The following is an 8,169-nucleotide window of genomic DNA, read 5'->3' on the forward strand; positions in this document are numbered from 1 at the left end:
TATTTAGATTTGTTTTTATATGAACAGAAATCCTTTTTAAAGAATAATGAAATAAAATTTAGAGGGTTAAAAATGAAACTTTTTAAAATTTAATTAAGACTTATTTTTGTAATTAAACCAGGCTTGTTTGCTATAGTTTCTTCATTTGATGTCTTTTTTTTCAGTGTGAAGTCGGAATGGGGCAGCCGAGCAGTGATGTTAATGATGGTGGAGAAGGGATTAGAAGAAGATCCTGTGGCTGTGGGAAGGAAGATTTTCTTCAAGAGGAGTCCTTTCAGAGTTGGGGAAATTATACAAAAGCATTGAAGGCGACCCCGGTTCGTCTGCTCGACCGGCTCACGGCCCGGTCCGCCGACCACACCGAGCTCGTCGAGATGAAGGCTCGAAGCCAGCATCAGATGAAGAAGACCCTCACATGGTGAGACCTTATGCGGTTTGGCGTCGGTGCCGTCATTGGCGCCGAATATTCGTCCTCACCGGTCTTGAGACTAAGAAACACGCCGGCCCCGCCGTCGTTTTGTCTTATGTTGTCTCTGGCATCTCCGCCATGCTTTCCGTCTTCTGTACACTGAGTTTGCCGTTGAGATTCCGGCTGCCGGTCCGTGCTTTTCGTTATTATATTAATAACTAAAATAATATTTTTTTTAATTATGATGTTAGATTTTTTTAAATATTTTAATAATCGGCAAAAAAAAATTAGTGAAAATTAATTGGATTATTCATTGAAATTAATAAAGTGAGTATTTAGTAAAATAAGTTAGGGTAAAAATATAAATTATTTGAAAATAAACTCAATAGTTAGAGGCTAAAAGGTTACTATCCTGTAAAACTAATGCTTGATCTTGTTTTTCCTACTTGGATAAGATTTTAGGATAAGAATTAAAGTGAGAACTTTTATTGAATTCTCTCACCGCAGTATTGATTATTATTAGATAAAAATACTAATTATCATTTTAATGCTCAATGTTATCTGAATTATAATTTTTCTTCCTACTTTCTCATGATTTTGAGTGGAAGAATAACTTTTTTTTATTGTTTTTCAATGAAGTCAAATGAAATTAATTATAAATGGTGGTCAAAATTCTAAAGTTTAGACTTTATTTAGATTTTGAAAATGCCTCTTCTCACATCTTTTTCAATCTTTTCATTTTTATAGAAATATGTCAATTGGTCAAATTTCAAAATAAAATTTTTTTAGTTTTAATCTTTAGTTGTATTGCTTGAATTTTAGAAAAAAAATTTAAAGACGAAAAATTATTTAACAAAACGAAAGAAATGAGACATTGAGTCCTTCGGTTTATAGATCTATCAAAGAATGTAGCAACATATTCATAGATATTTCAATCATTGATTATATGAAACAATTATAATAATGTTTTAACAACTACTATATCATTTTTTTTCCTTTCAGGTGGATCATTTGCGTACCTAAGGGTAGAATTAAGAGACTTTGTGGCATTCGTCGCTGCCGGCAACATCATTCTTGAATACATTATCGGTAGCGCAGCCGTAGCCCGTTCATGGACGTCATACTTTGCCACCCTCTGCAACCACCATCCAAATGATTTTCGTGTCCATGTACCGGCTTTCCCTGATGACTACAACCAACTCGATCCCATCGCCATTATCGTCATCCTCGTCATCAGCACCTTCGCCATAGCGAGCACCAAAGGTTCCTTCCGCCTCAACTACGTTGCCTCGATTTTGCACGTTGTCATCCTCTTCATCATCATTGTTGGATTGACCAAAGCCAACCCGAAAAATTTCACTCCCATCGCCACCCTATGGCCTTAGCAGCATCTTCGTAGCTTCTGCCTGTCTTGTTCTTTGCATATGTCAGATTCGACGCAGTTTCGACATTGGCAGAAGAGACTAAGAATCCAGCTAAAGATATCCCGATTGGACTTGTTGGTTCCATGGTGCTAACCACATTTGCGTATTGCATTCTTGCTGTTACGCTATGCCTCATGCAGCCATACCAACAGATCGATGCAGATGCACCGTTTTCGATGGCTTTTGAGGCTGTTGGATGGGGTTGGGCTAAATATATTGTGGCTGCTGGTGCGATTAAAGGCATGACCACTGTGTTGTTGGTCAATTCGGTTGGCCAGGCTCAGTATCTCACACACATTGCTAGAACCCACATGGTCTCCCCATGGTTTGCCGAAGTCAATGAAAAAACTGGTATGATTATTGCTAACAATTTTATTTAAAAAAATATTTAGAGAACATCTGGGTTGCACTTCATCTTTCAACGGTCAAATAAAAAATTGTCGTGTGCTAATTTTTTAAAAAAAAATTATTTTTTTTTAAATCAAAGGGGAGAACGGGATTACATGCAAACTAGGCTACGCTGAATCATTGTTCTCTTATTTATGTTTGGTTAAACTATATAGTCGAAATTGTTCAATACATCTTCGTAAGTTAGTGTTAAACCACTTATTGAAATTTGCACATTTATTGAGTAACTCGATCTTCTTCTATTTCTTCATTTTACACTTTTATTGAAAAATCCATCTTACAACTCTGCATACTCTAAACACATACTTTCTAACTCCAACGTATTAACTCCAAACTTTATAAGTAAATTCAGTGTTCTAAATACCCCTTTATATATATATATCATGTTTGACAGTGATGTTGAAATAGCTAAAATTATTTTTTATCATGTTTAAAATTCTTCTAAACATATCCTTAATCATTCAAAATCATATTGATTTTTTAAGAAAAACTTATTTACACTTCAACTAATACTTGATTTTACACTTTACAAATTTGACTTTCATAGCATTAAATTTGTTTTTAGATGATTAAAAACATGTTTTTCAATAATATTAAACCTGACAAAGTAATTTTAAACTTTCCAAAATTACTCCTAAATGTGCCTTCAGCGTTAGTTTGAATTTTGAAAAGTTTTCAACATGTGTTTTAATCTTTCAAAATGATTCTCTAACCTGTCGATTAGATATATTAGACACAGCATTGAACGATCCTGCTTCAATATATATTGTTAAATCACCTTTTGTCTGACATTATACGTTGGTAACAAAAATTGAGTGTTTAATTCCTCAAACAGGAACTCCAGTGAACGCAACAGCATCAATGCTAATTGCAACAGCAATAATTGCCTTCTTCACAACAATGGAGATCCTCTCAAACCTTCTCTCAATCGCCACCCTCTTCATCTTCATGCTAGTAGCCATAGGTCTCATCATTCGACGCTACTATAGCAGCGGTGAGACGACGACGTCGGACCACAACAAGCTCATAATCTGCCTAGTTCTGATAATTGGGTCTTCAATCGCCACCGTCGCTTACTGGGGCACAAGCGACGGCTGGGTCGGCTTTGCAGTGACCATTCCCACATGGTTCCTCTCAACTCTAGCCCTATGGATCGGCGTCCCACTGGCCAAGAAGCCGAGTGTGGGGCGTGCCATTGGTCCCATGGCTGCCTACATTATCCATTGCCATTAACTTTTTCCTTCTTGGGTCCATTGATAAAGCTTCATTTGAAAGGTTTGGGATATGGACTGGCATTCTCTTGATTTACTATTTCTTGTTTGGCTTGCATGCTTCTTATGACACTGACATGGAATCCAAGCGCCAAGCAGGAGAAATTGATGGAAGTGTGTGAAATGGGAAAAGATTTGAATGACTTATGGGAATTGGAATTGGGATACTAATGATGAACAAGAAGAAATTGGAATTAATTCTAATTTAGAAAAGGGATCTCTTATTAATTGTTTAGTAGTAGGAAATTTTATATTCTTATTATTAATACGTTTATTGTTGTTGTGCAAAATGTTCTTATATACCTTAACTAGTTGAGTTATATATTGACGATAGAGTCCTTCTATGGTTATTTAAACTTTATAGCTAAAAATATATTTGATCAAAATTCAAATCTCTCCGTTTCACATATGTGTTGGCCTAAAATAATGTTATTTAGACATTTGTTAATCATTAATAGTTATCAAACATGTTTATGTGTTCTTGATTCTTAAAAAATGAAAGCAAGAAAGAAGAAAAAACGGATAATGAAAATATTATCAAAGGAGTCTTAGTAATCAAGTTATATAAATAAAAGTTTAAGATAATAAGGGGACATAAAGCAAAAATGGCCTCCTACTACAGTACTTTTCTCTCTCACCTCTCCCCTCACATCTACCATCGACCCTTCAGCTTCTGAGTCTTTTCCACCAACCAACATTAACCCTCCCTGCCATTTACCCTCTTTGCCATTTCTCCTGCTTCACCCCCTGTTTTTACTCCCCTTCTGTCTTTATTTTCTACGTCTTATACATTGCCTCTCATTTCATCTCCTGTCCTTTCTTTCTAACCACCTGTTTTTTTACATATGGCTTACCTTTTACACTTACCAGGAGCCTGCTATGGGTAAAAAAAGGAATTTGTTCCATCTCTGAAGAAGCACTCGCGAGGGCAAAAACTGTTATTGATCGCAGTGGGGCCATACAAATCTTTTTCGATAACGATCCTAAAAGGATTTGAATTCCCTGAAGTGGAAGTAATCGAATGGCAACTGTTTCTAATTTTCGTTTTATTGAACTTGAATATACATAGTAACAGAAACATGGATAAACAAGGAGAACTAAGCACGCTTTTCTACTCTAAATTTAGAGAGGAAAAAAGGAAACGCAAAACTAATCCATGAAGAACCGTCTTCTAGCTTCCTCTCCCGTTCACAGCACCAACTCAATCTTCTCCTCACGAACTAATCAACCACATACACAGCAGCAAGATCGGAATCCAAACACCACCACAATGTCTTCCTCATTATTCTCCAAGGTGAGAATCAACCGGAAGTGTATGGGCTTCTGCGGCTTAATTTTGATGAAGGGGGAGTTTAGATATTGAGAGAATTTGGCAGAAGGAGAAGAAGATGATGAGAGGATTTTTCACAGAACAAACTTATGTGTGAAAAATGATTTCATCCAACTCATCTCCCACGCATATGAGAGATCAGGGAAATAACTTCCCACTAAATCAAATTAACTTCCCTAAAGAGTTATTGTTTTTAAATTCAAAATTCAAAAACAATTATAATTTAATTATATTAATAAACTAATATTATTAAACTATATATTATATCTCATATAATATATAACTTATAGTTTATTATATCACACATAATATAACTTATAGTTTTTTTTATGAATCATATTCATATAATTAATATTTGAATCATTTTCAAATATTTATTTCACTCATTAAAACTTTATATTATAATGTATCATATGCATTATAATAATTGTATTCTATTATAATAATTGTATCCTATACAATTAATTCTCTTTATAAATTTGAACAACCAAATCAATCCAAAATTAATTTGATTCTCATTAATCCTTATTGAGCTAACAATGGGACCTTATGGATCTATAGATTGAAGCTCCAATGATACTTGATTAATTAACTAAACTCTTTAATTAAATTAATTAACCTTCATTAACTATCGGTCACTCCATTAAAGACCGATAACTGCACTCTTCGCACTAAATATATATATTTATGTGTCCATTGGATAAAACAAATCAATAGTGTGTTGACCCTTCAAATTGCTCGTAAGTACAGTTGGGTCAAAATTACTATTTTACCCCTATAGTTACATCTAACTTTTTAAGTACCATTGATCCCTCTAGTAAACATATAGTCATAGTCCAACTATAACTTAACCCCTCTCGGGCCAGGAGAGGGTATGGCACTACCTTGTTGAGAACCCAGAATTAGCTCTTAAGGGAGTAATTTATTTACTTACCCTAACAATTGGGAAGAAGCGAATTTCTTCTTGTGTGGTTGTGTTTTCAACTTCCCACTTGGACGAATCCCTCAAATGGTAGGCATATTGAGTCAGCGAATTTGGCCACTCTCATCCATGCAGATCAAAGACCGTCTTCATAGACAGGAGTTCACAGCTCACTCAGGATTAAGGTCAAATCACCTATGGTCATCCTAGTTAAATGTAAGCCTCTTTTAGCAATGGTGTCACTAGAAGAAATTCGGGCTTTAATGTCGGTTAGAAAAAGTGAAATTGGATGTATAATATCGGTTTAAAAAAATGGATCTTTAATGTCGGTTTTAAACTAACATTGAAGATAGGCTTTAATGTTGGTTTAAAACCGACATTAAAGGTGTAATGTTTTTTTCCTTATTTTATTAAATAATATATCCCTAATATCGCACTCCTTCTCAATTCCTTTACGCCCAAACCCTATCTCTGTCGCGTCGTTACTCATTCTTCCGCTTTCTTCGCTCGTCGTCGATCGTTCTTCAGCTTTCTTCGCTCGCCAACGATCGTTCTTCAACTTTCTTCGCTCGTCGTCGATCCCCTTCACGTCGTCGCTCGCCCGTGTCCGTCGATCTCCTTCTCTTCCATGAGAGGTGAGTATTTAAACCTCTGATCATTTGCAACTCCTTTCATGTTTGAGTAGTGTTGGAATTTTGAGCAGTGTTATCTACAACCTCTGATCATTTGCAACTTCTTCCATGTTTGAGCAGTGTTGAAATTTTGAGTAGTGTTATTTGCAACCTCTGAGCAGTGTTGGAAATTGAGCAGTGTTTAAGTTCTTTTTTCCTTTCCATATGCATTCTTTCACAAAACCATTTACAGGATTATTCTGAATAATCTTTGATTTCAAATGATAAAAGAAGCAAGTGAAAATTTTGACACAATGTAAACTATATACATGTTTGTAAGCAAATTTTTTTTTTGAATTCATCGTTTAGCTTGTAAAATGAATTTATTATATTGATGACATTTTGTTCATTTGATTTTGGTTGCTACATTTTTTCAAGGATAGAACTAAAGGGGAAGGGAAAATTTTATTAGGAGTGTTAATTACTCAACAGATGATGTATATTTTACTTTTTCTTATATAAATTCGCAATTTCTATAGATTATGTTAATGACATTAATTTGACTTCTCAATTGTTGTTTGTGATAATACCTGACTGAATAAAACCCAATAGTTTTAGTAGAGAGAGTGTGAGAATGTTGGATGGTTAGGGTTGATAATTAAAGTCATTTTTAGCTTGCCCACTTGAGGAAATGACATCTCCCAAACTTATAGATTAAGCCCTCTGATCAAACTAGTAGGATAATTTTGATTCCTTTTGCTAAATGATGGATAACTCTGATGATATTGAGGCTTGAATTCAGCAGACTCTAAATCTTTGTTTAGTTTTTGTGAGTCATTATCAAGTGTGAGCTTCTAGAGATTGAAAGGGCCAAACAAGTAAGAAAGATGAAAGTTTCTTTTTCTTTTTCCTTTTCATAAAACATGGAAAATGAGATGATGTATTATGCAGCAGTTATCAATGTAGCTTCTAATTGGTATACCTCTTTTATTTTGCTTAATAGATGTGTGAACTAATTGGATATTGGTTTCACTATCTCATTTTCTCTATGATTAATTCGCTTGAAATTAAAGAGTGCAAACTTTAGATTATTACTGAAGTATTTTAGTCTTTGAGTTTGCTTGTTTAACTGCATATTTAGAATTAAACATTTGTTGCTTTTAGTTAGATATTACTTGTATTTTCTGAACACAACTTCTTACTTTATTATTCAGAATAACCCTGGAGTTTTGTTTTTTTGGCTTTTCTTTTCATTGATAGGAACTGAGTCATTGATATTGACTCATACAAAATCTAAGGACACGGTTTATTATGATATTTGTTTGGATTGATATTTGTTTTGATTCAATACTTGATTTTGAGTGAAGTTTTTCATTTGTTAGATTCAAGTTTGACGTGTAAGACTAAATTTTGATTCTTGGGGATTTGGAAGGAAGATAGGAATATTACATTGGATGTGTTTTAAGAAGGTTGACAAGTGGAGAAGGTGCACCCAACACAAAAAGGACTTCATAACAACATTAATAATAAGGACAAGGTAATATTTATAAGATGTTTATCTTAAAAGTCTAGTTGTTCTAAATTTGTTGATGTTGCATATTTTACGATCATAATTTTATGCTTTTAAATTTTTCCTTGTTATTATTATTATTATTATTATTATTATTATTATTATTATTATTATTATTATTATTATTATTTGTAGATTAAGTTGCATATTTTACGATCATGGATAAGTCATGGATGAAAATGAATAGAATGTCAGCTGAGTATGGTTTAAGGGTCGAGGTGTTT

The 8,169-nt window shown here is 34.0% G+C and overlaps 1 pseudogene; it reads left to right on the forward strand.

Annotated features, from left to right (window-relative positions):
• Positions 1–359: 359 nt before the first annotated feature.
• Positions 360–3,634, forward strand: LOC120080525 (cationic amino acid transporter 1-like; annotated as a pseudogene).
• Positions 3,635–8,169: the final 4,535 nt, after the last annotated feature.

This window comes from Benincasa hispida, chromosome 6 (genome assembly GCF_027475165.1).
Source record: "Benincasa hispida cultivar pf3 chromosome 6, pf3_genome.v1.1, whole genome shotgun sequence".
NCBI lineage: Eukaryota > Viridiplantae > Streptophyta > Magnoliopsida > Cucurbitales > Cucurbitaceae > Benincasa > Benincasa hispida.